The sequence below is a fragment of the Gopherus flavomarginatus genome, chromosome 10, assembly GCF_025201925.1.
Source record: "Gopherus flavomarginatus isolate rGopFla2 chromosome 10, rGopFla2.mat.asm, whole genome shotgun sequence".
Taxonomy (NCBI): Eukaryota; Metazoa; Chordata; order Testudines; family Testudinidae; genus Gopherus; species Gopherus flavomarginatus.
In genome coordinates this window covers 36,313,569-36,330,170 of record NC_066626.1, presented here as the reverse complement: position 1 = coordinate 36,330,170, position 16,602 = coordinate 36,313,569, and the positions used below count along the sequence as shown (strand labels likewise).

Below are 16,602 nucleotides of genomic sequence, written 5' to 3'. Positions count from 1 at the left end.
AGGGTCCATCTGTTGACCCCCATGAATATCCAGTCCCAGACAGTCTTTACCCTTTTCTTCTTGCCCTAAAGGACGTCTAGAAATGAGCGTTTTGGGCCCTTAACAAGGGGGAATTGGTAGGGGAGTCCAGGCTCTCCCACTCCACAGGGCTGCAGCCCAGGGCCCTGTAAGAGGTACCAATGTTCAGTACCCAGGAGTGCCTTAAGGCTGCCTTCCTGGGATACTTCCTACCACCCACTCTCTTCCCAAAGTCTTACAGTTTGCCCAAAAGTAGTAAAAGAAAAGAAAATAATTGAGCTGTCATCCCCTCCGTGCTCAGCAGACAGGTGCTTTCTCTCCAGAAGGAGGTTTCTGCAGCACCCATCTCCAGGAGCCCTCAGGGTAGGCCTCTCTCTCTACCCTGTCAGGCCCCTTCTGAGCTGACTGGCTCCACCTCCAGCTGGAGCATGCTCTGCAGATTCAGCTGGCTGGGGCTCCCTGGGATCAGAGTTTCACCTTAACCCCTTCATAGGGCTCTTCAGTCTAGCGAGAAAGGCATAACGTGATCCAATGGCTGAAAGTTGAAGCTAGATCATTTCAAACTGGAAATAAGGCATAAATATTTGACAGTGAGGATAATTAACCATTGGAACCATTTACCAAGGATCGTGGTGGATTCTCCATCACTGATAATTTTAAATTAAGACTGGATGTTTTTCTTGAAGATCTGCTCTAGGAATTATTTTGGGGAAGTTCTGTGGCGTTGGAATCTGTGACTTTTTATGAACCATTGATATGCGGTCAATCAGATCCCATCATTACTTCTGCGTCTGGGTTTGGTATAGGCACACTACAAATGTTTTCTGTTTTTTAGCGCTCAGGAACCTTTTCCTTTTAAAATTATGTGCCTTTTTAATGTGTCATGGCTCAATGATCACATTCTGTTTTGGCTGCCAAAATAACCAAATATATTGTCTAGCAAGTGACAGCCTGAGCCCTTCTCTCTTTCTGGCCTTTTGCCAGCTGTTTAATTGGAGCCCTTTATTTGCTGTGTGTCAAATCTTATGGGGGTCTATTATACCCAGCTAAAACAATATTTTGAAAATATTTCAAACGTAAACTAGTGCTGTGAATTTATGTTCTCCTTTGAGATGATCTATTCAGTTGGAAGTGTTGGTAATTATTTTAGTTTTCTCCTGTAGAGGTGGACATGCAGACCTCAGTTGTCATGACATATATTTTCAAGGTAAAATACTAAACTGTGATTCTGATGCCTTTTTCCTCCTGAGCTGGATTCATTAAAGCTATACGCTTTCCATGTAATTTCTCATTTGAATATTTCCTTTTGTTCTGCCCTTTAGAAGGCAGCAAACGTATATAAACTGAAAAGTCAGAAAGGAGAACAGCAAAGCCTATGAGGGATACTCATCCCTGACAGATCCAGTGGAGAAAGCTGCATGCTGAGGGTTCAATGGCATTTTGAATGCAGTGAGCCTTAAGAAGGCAAAGCCATGGCATAATTTCTCTAGGCAATACTTGGCAATGCATGTATTTTGTTTTGGGAAAGTCCTTGGGCTCATGCTACTCATAGCAGCATTTGACTTCTGATTTGTGACTCATAGCTCCAAAAAGCCAGCCACGATACTCAGGGCAAACAAGGTGAGGCCAGAATATGTGAGAGGACCAGTCACTCCAGTCACCACCTGAGGCCATTTTCCCCGTTCTCCTTCTTGTGGCTGCTGATCTCTCCAAAAGGAGCATTTGTCTGGAAGGATCTCAATTCATGGGCAAAATCATCAGCTGGTGGAAATCAGCTCAGCTCTGGGAGCTGTGGTAGTGTACATCAACTAAGGATCTGGTCCATGTAGTTTCCAGCAGAGTCTTTCCTCTTCCACCTTTTTAAATGAAAGAGCACGTTTTGGCCTATTATCCGTTTAGTAGGAGTAATGATTATATTACAAGGAGAGAAATGAAACAGCATTAAAATTTCAGGTGCCAAATAATCAACAGGAGCAAATGAGATCTTAAACGAAGATCCCATTTTTGTACAAATCCCCATACTAATAGTTTTAAATATTAAGTGGTGTTTTAAAAAAATAGAAGATAGTACATAGACAGGATTATCTTGACAGACTTTTCTCTGTTCCTGTAGCAGAAGGGGTGAAATCATACCCCATCTAAAAAGCCAACGTCCCGTACTAATTCAGATATTAAGATGGTTCTTTCAAAGGAAAGAATTGCAGCAAAATGGCCTTTACAAGAGTTATTTTTGGGAAAATATCTTAATATTTTAAATGGTCTATTCTGAAACAATTCCCCCTTTCCCCCAATATCTTTTCAAAAATTAACATTAGCAAGAAAAAGAAGTGAATGCAAAAAGAGCATTTGGGAGAGGGGAGCTGTGGGTAAATGGGACATCTGGAGTGTGAGCGATTATGGCAGTTCTGCTGTGCTGTCACTGTGCTGCTGGTCAGGAAGTGCAGCAAAATAATAGCTAGCAACACTTTATTGTAGAAGGATCTACATACATTCTATGAGTTTTACAACGTGACCAGTCCATCTAATGTCAGAAAAGGTTACTTTCCCATGCCTGTGTTTCTGCTTGACTAAGCTCTGCCCTCTTCCAGTAAGCTTTCGTGTAAACATTGTCCTTAGTGTTGTGTATTACATCCCTCAAATCAGTTAGTTCTTGGGTAAGTCTGAAGTTATCATTGACTGAGTTTCATAAAAGGCAGATGGTGCTGATGCAGAAGGGTAGCTGAACAGAAACTTGTTTCTGTTTATATCCATATGGGCTTGTTTGATAGGCTGGTGGACACTGTTGAATTGAAGGGAGTTTAGACAGGCCCCTGTTTTATATTTAAATCGCTTGTAGAGAAATTGCCGTTTCCAAAAGGTAAATAGACCACTAAGTTATGTATATGGTCATATAAAAGAAGATCGATAGAATGCAAGGTATTTTCACTGCAACTTAAGGATAGTCTTGGGAAACTAAAGTGCAATGGAAACACATTGACCATGCCAGGTCTGCAGGTATTCCTAGGTGCTAGAGACAAAGTTCAATTAGAGCAGAACTAATGAATCCAGAGTTTATCGCACACAAACCAGCATTGGCCAAGGAGTCATGTCCGTTATTTTTTACAGCTCAAAAACTAGTGTCTGCTTGATACAGTTGGGTGAAAGGGGACACTGTCAGAAGAGGTCAGGGATACACAGACTATGACAGCACAGGGCAGCGTGACTCTGAATATCGGGATAATCAAACACTGATCAAAAACCATGTCTAGTTGAATACATTTCCTAGACCATAAAGCAGAGCAGAGGACAATTGAATGTTTATACAGCAATTGTTGAAGTTTTACTTGAGGGGGGCAGGACTGTAGCCAAAATGCAAAGGTTCTCAGAATCGGGGAAATTTTGAGCAAAGTCTGAAACAAATGAGATATACGTAGTTTGTGGTTTTGTTTTGCTCCCCTCTGTTCGAACTCCTTTTCCTGATGCAAGTCCTCTGACCCTTATTATCCTTATTCACATCTCCTTACCTTGCAATCTGTCCTATCCAGCCTCCCATCTCCGCGCTATCCCCATCTTTTAATTATTTGTTGTAGGTATTTGCCTTATGTTTTAATGGGCAAGAGAACCTGAACAGTGTATAAAAATATATTGAGCACATTCATAGTTAAAATAGACCATAGAAAAGGACACTTTCCCTGCTTGTCAAATTGGCTCATAGATTCACCATTGTGGAATGCAGGCCTGAAACTTCAGTTTTCTCATAAGAAGGAAGCAGAACCAAATGATTTAAACTTCTAGTTGTGTCTGTTGATAATTTCCATTAGCAGCTAATTACAGCTAGTTGGTGGCACCGGTGTTTGTCCCACCTTTCAGAGCAACTTTCCAGTGCTGCCTTTTTTTTTTGGTAACATTAGGTCTAGATAAAGCTGCATAAATTCTCCAAATAATCCATGTCTTCACAAAAAATACTTCAAAAAGCATTGTAAATTCAAAAGTAAAATCTTTTGCTATGTAAAACAGACTTTTGGCAGCTGTTCTTTCTTTGAAAACGATTTGGTGAGTTTTGCCTCGTGTCTCCTTACTATGTGCATTCAAACGCTGATATGAATAATCATGTCTGTCCCTCTGAGGGATGTAAATATCGTTTAAAAAGTAAACCATTTAAATGATTAAAAAGATGTCAGGGTTGACTGGGGTCGACTGGGGCTGGGGCTGAGGCTGCTCCAGCTGGCGTGGCTGGGACTGCTCTAGCCGGCACGGGGCCACTGGCGGAGGGTTAACATTTTACATCCCTAGTCCCTCTATATTGTAAGTTTACTAAATTAATTTACCTTAAACCTGAAATGGCTCCTTTCCTTTGACCAAATGAAGATTTGGATTTTTACTTTTTAAAATGTTTACAGGCTTGGATTTTATACTACATGTAACAACAGCTCCACTAACACTAGATTTCCTACAATAATTGATCTTTTAATAAAGCCTGAGGTGTGAATTTTTGTACTCTGTTCACTAGGTACCATTGTGTATTAGTATAACAATTGTATTATTAACTATTTTCATAATGGAATTGGAACCAATAAAACATTTTCAAAAATTTGAAACCTTAATGTGTGGGGTTTGTTTTTCCCTACTAAACAACCTATTACCTTCCCTGTCTCTCTAGAGCAGTGGTTCCCAAAGTGGAGTTTGCGAAATGTTACAGAGGGTTCTCACGGAAAAAATTCCCTAATCTTGGACAGAGCTGTCCCTAGGGTCCGTGGGCAGCACGGGGCTAGCAGCCTGGAGCCCCTGGACTTCCAAGAGCTAAGCAGATCAAAGCAAGCATATCTGCCACACTGAGGAGCTTTAAACTTCAAGACTCCTTATAAGAAATGGAAAGGGAGGTAGATATTTTTTGCTGTTTTTAAAATTAAATAGGCAGCTAGTATTGTTTTTAAAATTATTATGAAGAACAAGTTTAAGCTTTGTTGTAATGTGCATTGTTTGCCTGGACTGCTCAAGATCTGAATGCTTGTGTAGGAGGAACTCTTTGAGTTGGGTCCTTAAATACCTTCATGCTGTTTCACATCTGATACTCCTTTGAAACATAGGAGCCTTGTCTTATAAAAGGCTTATTCAAAGTGATACAAGCTACAAAAGTGAGATCTTGGAAGAGTGTTGCCGTTTTCATAATGTAATTAAGATACTGTAATGATAAATAATAATAATAAATAGTGTGCAATAAGCATGTCATAAAAACAAATTTTATATTTCCAAGATCACTGCTTTTATAAAGGAGAAAATCCCTGGAAATATTCATTTTTAGGAGGGGGTTTGCGAGACTTGACATTTTAGTGAAAGGGGTTTACAGGTTGTTAAAGTTTGAAAACCACTGCTCTAGACAGAGACACCATCTCCTTTAACTGAGCATCTCGGCTACTACGGAGCTCTTCAAAAAATCCACCTCCACGAGGAGCATAGCTTCCAGCGCTGGGAACACGGCTTCCAGCGCTGGTGCACTGTCTACATTGGTGCTTTACAGACCTGAAACTTGCTGAGCTCAGGGGGTTGTTTTTTCACAACCCCGAGCAAGAAAGTTGCAGCGTTGTAAAGTGCCAGTGTAGACAAGCCCTTATGGGAGGAACTGTTCCTAAATCAAAATATATCAAGTCAGAGTGCCTATTCAGATTCCAGAAGCAATTTGTAGAAAACATTACTATAATATCTTTGAGGAAACTAAGCCTATATTATCATTTCATGTTTTGATCTTTTTATGCAAATTATTGTCATTTCTTTTAATCCTATAGCTAAATACTAGAGAAACGGTTATACAAAGGATACTAGATTTTTAAAATTATATTTATGTTCCTTAAAGGAACACTATAAACTTGGAAATCACATTTGTATAAATTTTTTGTGCCCACAGTTACAGACAATGTGAGTTTAGTGACAATATTTTTTCCAATTGTTTACCTTGGGTGTTAGGCAGCACTCTGTGTATGGTCAGTTTCATTGTTTTGTTAATGGATAATTGCACTTCCTTTCTCATGCACTGTCATATCAACATTGTGCTCATGCCAGATACATGCTCACTAGTGTTTCCTTCTCCACATGCTGCAGCAGGGTGCTTGCCAGCAACTTCAGCAGTAAAAGCTGAAACTGAAGAGACATCAGGCAGATGTGTGTGTACGGAGGGGAAAGTAAAGGGCCAGAGACCAAAGCACATTGCATGGTGTTGCTGTCTGGCCCACACATTTTCCTCTGTACTATAAAACACTTCTAAACATTATCAGAGATGCAGAAAATCCCTTATTTTTTTTAAAGGAATTCTTTAAAATATGTTCTTTATTTAAAGGGTTCTCAGTTCAAAACTAGAATCCTCAAACAATGGAAGTTGTTAATATCCCTTTAAGCCTGTTACATATTCTAGAACTGGGGGGAGGTCTGGGGACTGGTGTGATTTGATTTGTTTTGTTTCTTCATTTAAACCTTAGTGCGGGTTAATGTCAATTGATTAACTTCTGGCAAAACAAGCCACAACTTAGGTATAGACCAAATGCACTGCTGTAAGTGTAACACTTGTATATGCAAAATAATATTTATTAAATTGTGCAGCTTTGCAAATTTGTACTAATGATTAAGGGTGGGATCCACAGTCTCTACTGCCATCCATAAAACTCTGCCCAGCATGTCACCAGTTTTTCCCTGTCTCTTCTCAGTTGGGCCTCACTGCTGAGACTCTGCCAGTCTCTGTTCCCTAGGCGCTGGACTGATGCATCTTCTCCAGATTTTATATGATCAGGGGCAGTTTTTCATTTTAAAACATTTTTAAAAATCACAACTATGAGACAGACTTGGGGGTTAATTTAACTGAATATTTCTGTGTGGGTAGGGACGATATCAGATGGTGGCAGTCAGATTTTTAGTGGGTATGTGGAGACAAAAGCTGAAGGTCAAAGCTCTTTTTACAAGCAGTTTAAGTCCGTACAAGAGTCCTGCTCTGCCACATGTAATTCAACTACTCCGGAAAGTGTTGGGCTGTCAGGATAGCATATAAACCATTACTAATTGCAAACCTTGATGCCAGACATGTGACTATCTCTGCTTGGACCTCTATCAAGAGGTAAACTTCAGCTTGTTCCTAGTACCAGAAACTACTTTTCTGAAATTGCCATTGAATCAGTACCATTTAATTGTAGTTTATAGAATGGAATAGCCTAAATGCAAGTGTATTTGATCTGTTCTGCTAGTGGAAGGAGAAAAATCATACGTCTGAACACCACGTGGGTGCTATTGGGATCTGCTTCCTTCCTCGCTGGTCTAAGAGTTGGTGACTTGTGGTTGAGCTGCTTTACTGCTCACCACATTGTGTTGTGAAGAGGATCTAGGAACAGGGGTTCTCGCAACAAATTTTTTGGTGGCCTCAGAGTGCGGCCACCAACTATTGGTGGTGGCTCCACTGATACTACTTCCTAAAATTATTTATTTTTCCTATAGTTAATAATATGTACATGTAGACATCCAAATCATTGCAATTTATTTATGTAAGGTTTGGGTTGTTTTTTTTGCAAACTCAATACTAAAAATAATGCACAGTTATCTCTGTTCTTTACTGGACCTAACAGAATAAAAACACAAATGAGGTGCTTTGCACGTTCTTGTCTTTTTTATTATTGTTTCTTTTGCTTTTTTGGTAAAAGTGGTTGTCTGTACAACAATTCTGAAGTAAATTTAAAAATGCTTTGACATAATAGAAGTCCAAATAATAATTAAAAACATATCTGGGTGGCTTGGGTCTGGGGAGGGGAAGGGAGGAGAGGAGAGGCGCAGCTGCTGTTGGCCCCGGGCACGTCAGGGCAGGTGGAGAGATGAGGGGGAGGCTCGAGGCTTTGGCTGGCCCGGAGCACCTCTGGCGGGGACGAGGAGGGGCACTCAAGGCTTCTCCAGGAAGGGGGCTTGTGGCTTCAGCTGGTGGGGGAGGCAGGGGGTCTCAGGGCTTCAGCTGCGGGGGGGTGGGGGGGCAAGCAGAATGAGTGGAGTCAGGGGCTAACCTCCCCAAACGGGTGATCAACCCGCTGACTATGCGCCCACTGCTTGCCTTCTGCATCCCTTAGTCCCCAACCTGCCGTTCATCTCCTCTTACTCTCCACACCCGCTGCTTGCCTCCTCACTCCCCTGCCACAGACAGCCACCTGCCCGCCACAAGAATCCCGCTCACTGTTAGCTCACCGCTCACCTCCTCACTCTCCCACTCGCAGTCAGACACCCCCCCACCGCCCGCCTCCTCACCCTGCTGCTGGCTTGCCGCTTGCCTCCTTATTCCCCCTCCAGATCCCCCCTGGCCATTCATCTCGCCGCTCGCCTTCTCACCTCCCCCCAGCTCACCTCCTCACCCCAGTGCTTGCCTCACCGCTTGCCTCCTCACCTTGCTCCTTAAGCATTGTGTCCCACCCATGTGTCCAGAGAGGCGGCACATGCAGGAGCAACAGGGAGGAGGGGGAGAGGCTGATGCTCCCCACCCCCCATCGCCTCCATTGCCAAGGAAACTGCCTTGGTCACAGGGAAACCGTGGGTGCTGCATGCAGCCACGGTGGCCGCATTTGAGAAACAGTGATCTAGGAGGAGCAGTCAGTTTGCAGGCAAGCTGCTAGTGCTGGTTAAACATGCTGCAGGAACTGTCAAAGGGTAGAAGACTTTACAGCAAAGTGAATAAGATAAAAGTTAACCAGCTGACATAACTGTACTCAGAAGGCTGCCGACTCACTTACATAAATATCATTGGCGTGTAAAAGAGGAGTCACGCCTATATGCTGGAGACCACATACAAATGAGGCAAGCCAGCCAGCAAGCTTGGAAGTGGGATTTTGACAACTGTCTCACCTACCCTCTCCCCCCTTTCTGGAAGAGAGCACAAAACTAACTTGACAGGGGTCACCTAGGGAGAATTGCCACCCACTTGCTGGAATGGGCGGGGGAAATTGATGGGGTCAGCAGTGAAAGGGGGACAATCCCAGTAGCAAGAGAGGGGGACACTTGCCAAGGAACAATAGGTAGCTCCTCCCCCAGGGAGTGTCTAGCTCTGATTGGCCACCTACACCCACCCATGCAGGGGCCCTGTAAAGCTCTGTTCCAGCAGCCCGCGCTACCCACCTGAACTAGGAACGGGAACCCAGCTGGACAGATGCTTTGGATCTAGCTGATCCCTGTTTTGGGGGTCAGGAAGGAATTGTTTCCTCTCATGGGCCAATTGGCAGAGGACCAGCGGGTTTTTTGCCTTCCTCATAGTACCTTCAAGCCACAATGGGTTGAGTAGGAATGTGCTTAGTACCTAAATGAGGTTCTGGGGTAGAGATTTTTATTTGTTGCAACTTGCGGCTGGTTTCCAACATAGTTAAGAGAATAAAATGAACAGTTCCCAGAGGTAAAAGACCTGGGATTTGTTGATGGGACTTGGGCTCACGTAATATGGTCTTACCTTGTGGCCTTCGCAGGCCAAGGTCCCCACCCTGCTGCACGCTCTGTGCCCTTGCAGGAGAAGGGTGCTAGGACTCAGGGAGAACCGAGTCCAGGGCGGACGGGGAGGGAATGAGGAGAGCCTAACCGGCGTTTATATGACAAGGAGCCCTGTAAGCCTTGCATTGGAGCCAATTAAATGCTGGGTATAGGAGCGTATGGGTGATGGGTGGGTAGCGTCCCTCTGGTGTTAAAATTTAATAAAAGTTGCAGCCTGCTGCTTAAATCCATGCTTGTGTCTTTCCTCGTTTTGCTGCGCTGTCCACAACCGTTGTCAAAAGCATACTTCACAAGCAAGAAAGGACTCTTTTCTGGATTTTTCCTTACAATCGTACAATTATGTGATGGACACATCCTGAGCTAATCACCGTCTGCTTCCCCCACCCCACCCTCAAAAAAGCCATTGCAAAGCAGAAATGATATATTAAAACACCTTTCCCATAAATAATAAAACTAAGGTATGTAAAAACATAATCATAATTGTTGTGGGTAGAGCAAGGGAGAAAGGTGAGAGCTAAAATGCTGCTGTCTTATATAAAGTTTATGTGAGCTGGTTCTGCTGCTTATGTCCTGCTACAGGGACAGCCTGCAGTGTCTCTTTTTACACTCTGCATGGATCAACCATTAGCAGCCTTCTGAAGTAGCAAGCCAGCTGGTATTTTCCCTTAGAGACTGGAAGGTATCATGCCACCAGGACTGCTTATGTTACATGTACTAAACACATTTGGTTCATTTCTTCTTTCTCCTTGGCATCAACTGTTTAGAGCAGGGACTGAAATTAGCAACATTTGTAAGGGGGAGGGTGCTAAGTAAACAATTAACCAGTAGTAGCCTACAAAACACACATGATCCAGACCTTTTGCTAAGATTTTCAATTTCTATTGTGAAAACCCTCAGAGGAAGGCTGACACTTGATCCTTACCTAATCCAGAGGGAGGCACTTACAGCTGCTTAAGTGTCAGCCTTAAAAAAGACATTCTCCTTTATGGGAATCTGCTGCTCTGTCAAGTTTGGTGGTATTGGATTTTTGTTTTTGTTTTTTTTTTTCAAATCTGAGGCAGGCGAAAATTCTGCTTTGTAACTGCAAACTGGATACAAGATGAACTATTGTGGGACTATTTGCCCAGATCTACACTTAAAATTTAGATCAACTTAGCTACCTTGCTCAGGGAGTGTGAAAAAGATATCGCTAAATCTGCCTGAACCCCAGTGTAGACACGGCTAGGAAAATGGAAGAATTCTGAGAGATGGATTAACTACAGCGATGGAAAAGCTCTTTCCATCGCTGTAGGAAACATTTACGCTATGGTGCTGTAGTATAGATATAGTCTTAGAATACCAACATAGTCAAGTGACTGGATTGCTAACAAGGCAGAGTGATAGTCTGGTTTAAAATAAAAAGGAAAATGTGTGAAGAAATTTAAAAAAAAAATATTTCAGCAGATATAGCTTTAAAGTTAAATAAATATGTGAATGTGAAAAGGAAGATCTCATTCAGTGCTGTATTATACTGGTAGCTGAGAGAATTAGTTTAAAATTTTATTAGGTGATCTCATTAAAGAAATGGGGGAGTAAAATTTATACTCTTCCCATCTCATAAGGCTTATATTGGAATGTTTCAATATTTGAATGCTTAAGCATCGCAGACTAATGAAAAGATTATTGCAGGGCTCTTGAACAGTTTTATAGCTTGCAATAGCTGAAAAGATATGTTTATTTCAGGAAAGATTATTTAACTGGTACAGAAATGTGTGCGTGATCTCTGCTAGAGCAATATGCTAGCAATTGTATGAAATGTATATATAACACAGTAACTGCACCTGTGGATGTAATCTCTTGACTGAAAAGGCCAAAAATGATAAGATTGCAGTTTTGCTTTTGCGAAAAAGAACAGCAAATTAACTGATTATATTTTATATCATCTTATTCTAAGAGATTTAAAACTACCTTTCACTTTAAAACTAATATTAAACCAAAAGGGCTATTAGAACACATTATCAGGTTTTACCATTTATTTTAATTTTAATTTTCTTCTGCTTTTTACACTGCCAGTTAGTTTACTAGCTATAAGATGAAGCATGTTTGTTGTAGAGAATGCTGTATTGGATTCTTTTAAACTGTCTAACTTAAGCGTTGTCAAGGGTGTGTGTGTGTGTGTGAGTGGGGGGGGATATATTATTACACTTGTGTGAATCCAGAGAAACTTCCTTAACTTAGTGCCATTATTCAGGATTCACACTAGTGTAGATGAAAGCAGAGTTTAGCTAAATGAGAATAGTATGATTAAGTCTTAATAATTCTCTGCATATTGAGAGCTAGAAAAATGTTTCTAATACCTCTTAGCCCTGGTAAATGTACTAACCAGGGCAAAAAATTACTATCCGGCACACCCCATGCAATTTAATTGAATGAAACAGCTGTCTATTATTTTACTTTATGCTGTCATTTTTAAATACCCATATGCTTTTCCTCCATTATATTATCTCTCTTGTTCTTTTACAAAAAAATCAGAGAGATTTACTTTTTTGCCATTTTAATCCACCAGTTACTCCCTTTGCCTCATCCTTGTAGGGCTTGGAAACTTTCTCAGAGAACGAATAACCAGAGAAATAAACCCACTAGTCAAAGATTGACTTAAAAGATGAAGGGATACCACTGCCCAGGCAAGAATGATCAGGTGAGAGGCCAGCTCTCCCTGCTGGGATTCCTACCAGATGCTTTCCCTAGGCCCTACTTGCGGGCTCATCTTTCATATCAGCATACAACTACTAGACATTTAAGAAATGTGAAGCCCACCTCTCAACCCCTCCTCATTCAGCCCAAAGCCTCCTGTCTGCTGCAGTATTGAGAGTGGCATTTCCATTACTCTAGCCTTCCTGCAGCTTTCTGGCAGCTGCAAAGTTCACGTTTCTGTTTCTCTCCCCCTCCTGCAGCCTCTATTGAGTCACTCTCCCCAATGAATAATCCTATTGCTTGCCCCCTCCATTATGTTGCTCATAGCTTTCCCAATGAGCTTCAGAGCAAAATGGATCAAATTTGTCAATTTTGCTGCTGTTTAAGATGCTCTGAATAACAACAGTGAAAGCATAGGAGACTGGTTGTGTGCAGATATAGTAAGACCACACTGCTTTGGCTTATGCCAACTTTGACAGGTTATCTTTATAGCCAGAATGGCTATACACTTACTTTGAAAATTCCACTCACCAATGAAAAGCAGGCAGCTTACCCAGGCAAGTACAGAATCAAACCCTACATTTTTTTAATTCCTGTGCATATCGACTAACTTTTCATATTAGAATTTGTCTCACTTTAAATGTAGTTGTCGTTTCATATCATGGTATAATATGTTGAAATGTGTTTATGTAACTTCTGACTACAACATTCCTGATAGCACAGAAAGGGATTTGTCACTGTATGCAAGGCTGTGGCCACACTGTTGAATTTCACAGAAAAGTTCCCACTGGTTTAGCTTGACCAGGACTATAACCAGTCAGAACTGCAGCACAGAGGGCTCTAGTGACTTTGAGTGTTTTATTACCACCAAGTTAAATAAACGTACTGAACAGTTAAACCATCCCTGGGAATCTTGCGTATGTTGTGACTTTCATGGCATCAGCAGTAATGGAAATTCTTTGACATTTCCAAGCATAGCTAAAGTTTTAGAACTTTGGTCCTGTTTACATGGCACCATTAAGTACAAACAATGTAAATATTCAAGAAGAAGAGGAGTAGAAAACTTCAAATAGCTGTATACACATTTTATGAAAGGTTTTGTTTTCATTTTTATGCTGGCTAGCGTACATTTGTTTAAGTACTTCACCTTAATAGCTGTCAAAAGCTATTGTTGATTCTATTTAGTCCACTGAGCTGGTACTAATAACTTCCTGGTCCCCATATCTACACTAGAACCAAGCCTCAATCTGACTTTCTGTAACTGTGCTGAAAGTGGCTGTCTGCAAAAGGAGTTAAACCATTTGCTACCCTTTGGTTCCAACTTAATCAGCAATGGATGAATTTCTACGTGTAAATAGGGCCCGAATATGTGGTTTTTGGTTTTTTGGCTGGTATTTTTAACATTTGCTCTTCTAAGTCAAAACCAAGATTGGAGCCAGCTGTTCCAGATTATTTAAATGTTTCTGAACAGAACATCAGGCAATGTCAAGTGTATGCTTGGCTGCATTGAGCAAACCCATTTTCTAGATGTGTTTTTGATACGTTATTCAACAGTGAAGCAGTTTTATTGAAATGTAATTGACCATAATTAGACTTCAAAGTTTCTGTTCTACTGAGGTAAACAGAAGTTTGCTACTTTCTTCCTGTTTCAGACTCTTAATGTCTGACTTTATGCTCATCTCAGGATGCCATGAGCTTGTCTTCATGGCTCCGTTTGTATCCAAAAGTGGTAGAGATGTCTGTGTTAAAACAAAAGTGTAATAGATTCTGGAAAATGGAAACTGTTTTAAATCTGATGAATTTGTGATTGGGATGCAATAGATGAAAATGCATAAAAATCGTAGGCGCGGTTTGACTTCTATATTTGGGGCTGGCAGCTCCAGTCAGGCCAACAGGGCCATGTGTGTTGGTGGTGGGGGAATTCTGCTCCTGCCCGAGGCTTGCAGTTTGGGCAGGGCAATGGCCCCTGCCCTTCGCCCATGATAAAATATTTGTTTACTGATTTCTTTTTTTAAACCCACTAGATTAACTGTACAGATGTAGTGGCTCTGTGGAACCCTGTATTGCAGAAGTGAAACAAATACCCAAATTGCATATGCTTGTAAATGCCATGCATTAATATTTAGGGGGCAGTTACATTGTCATATCATGGTAGGCAGAGGCTTTTCGAGTGGGACAAGAAGGAAGCTCATTGATGACCCACATCGCTGGAAACTGGACCTAAGTAACAGATGGAATGAACTATATTCAGCTAACACTATTGAATTTGCCTGTATCTCTTTGCTAAAACTTTTGGAATTGGCGTCATTGTAAACAGAGAGCAAAAAACTTAATGCTAAACAGCCCTTCTATCCCAGAAACAGAATTTATATCTGGATGCACATCTTCTTTTGTCCAGACTGCTGGACAGAGGTATGCATCCGGATTGAAGAGGAGGATCTTTTCTGGTATTAACTCCATGGGGAGAACATCTGCACGTAATACTGCTGTGCTGTAGTTATAAGACCGTGTTACCAAAAACTTTTCAGGCCACCACTTAAGCTATAGCTGGAAGTAGTGAAATGAAGACTCAGAAGGATAAGGACAGATTTCACTGCATAGTTTCAGATCCCCTTTTTGCAGCCTAATTTTTGAAATTGCTCTGTAAACATCCTATATCATTTGATGCCCTTCAGCATCAAAGATCTACCAACACCATCTGACATACCTTCTACATATAGACAAATTACTCCCTTCACATACCCAATAGGGTTTATTTCCTCCATTCCAAACCAAAGTGTGATATGAAGCTAAAGTCCAAGTTCTCCTCTGTTACATGCATATAATCATATTGAAGTGTGAAGGCAAAATTTGGCTCTCGGTTACAGTAGTTTTGTGAGGGTGGGGCCCAGGGCTTTTGAGTTCACTACTACTTGCTGTCTGCTCTGCTCCCTGTATAATGATAATAGCAAATTATAAGTTGTAAGAGATAAAATAAGTGATAAGAGAAGAGTCAGAGAAGAGCACCAAAAATGAGTAAAGGTTCAGAAAACATGACCGATGAGGGAAGATTGAAAACATTGGATTTGTTTAGTCTAGAGAAGAGAAGACAGAGAGGAGACATAACAGTTTTCAAGTACATAAAAGGTTGTTACAAGGAAGAAGGAGAAAAACCTCTTGTTAACCTCTGAGGATAGGGCAAGAAGCAATGGCCTTAAAATTGCAGCAAGGGCGATTCAGCTGAACTTTAGGAAAAACTTCCTAACTGTCATGTTAGTTAAGCACTGGAATAAATTGTGAGTGGAGGAGGGGGGCAGAATCTCAGTCATTAGAGATTTCTAAGAGCAAGTGAGACAAATACCTGTCAGGGATGAACTAAATTAGCATTTCTCAAACTGTGGGTCGCAACCCCAAAGTGGGTCACAACCCCGTTTTAATGGGGTTGCCAGGGTTGGCGTTAGACTTATTGGGGCCCAGGGGCGAAGCCCGAGTCCCCCACCCTGGGCAGCGGGGCTGAAGCCCTTAGGCTTTGGCTCCCCCTCTCCCTGCTCCAGTGGGTCTTGGGTGGACTCAGGCTTCAGTTCCCCCTCCTGGGAACATGAAGTAACTTTTGTTGTCAGAAGGGGGTTGCAGTGCAATGAAGTTTGAGAACCCCTTGTCTAGATAATACTGAGTCCTGCCTTGAGTGCAGGTCACTTCCAGTCCTACCATTCTATGATTGGACAAAAATGAGCACGGACATTCTCCATATTTTGCCTGGTGGGATGATGTAGGAGAGCAATGATCAGGTAATACCCTTACCATTTGTTCCTGAAGATAATAAATAGGGAAATTTTTTAAAAGGAAATGGGTAAGCAATTTTCTCTTTTGAATTAGAGGGAAGGTGAGACTAGTTATTTACAGAATCAGCTATCAGCCTCACACTTGCATCTCTGCAGGCTAAATTTAGTAGATCAACTGTTTTCATTGCAGATGATTATCAACACCAAAATAAATTATTGATTTAAGATGTTTTAACAAACTATGCGCTAAAATTCCACTACTGATTATGCCAGAGTACCCATACCAAGTAGTCTTCTCCCTTGATTCTCGCCTGTCAGCTCAGCAGCACTGAGAGGGCTGAACAAAGTCTTTCCACCACTTTATGCCTCATACCAGCTCCCTGGATTTGTTCGTCTTTAAACCTTTTTTAAACTTTCTTTTTTTAAACCACACCGGGGCCAGAGCAGAATTTGGCTCTGTGTATGTGCTGAAAGGAAAGAAGAATTTCTTACTCTTATCCTCTATATAAAATATATAATGACCAGGGGAATAAGAGCAAGCCAATATTGTGCATGTTATTTGGCTGTGAATTCAGTGTGAACTGTGGTGGAAACCAGACTTTAAATGGTGTGGCACCGTTCAGTTTTACTGCAAAGGAGTAGATGGAGTTATATTTAGAAAAAAGTTGAACCTTGGTGGGTC

At 41.5% G+C, this 16,602-nt stretch overlaps 1 protein-coding gene across 3 annotated transcripts in view; it reads left to right on the top strand.

Annotated features, from left to right (window-relative positions):
• UBE2E3 (ubiquitin conjugating enzyme E2 E3) overlaps positions 1-16,602 on the top strand; it is an 83,481-nt gene that overhangs the window by 28,861 nt on the left and 38,018 nt on the right. The window lies entirely within an intron of this gene.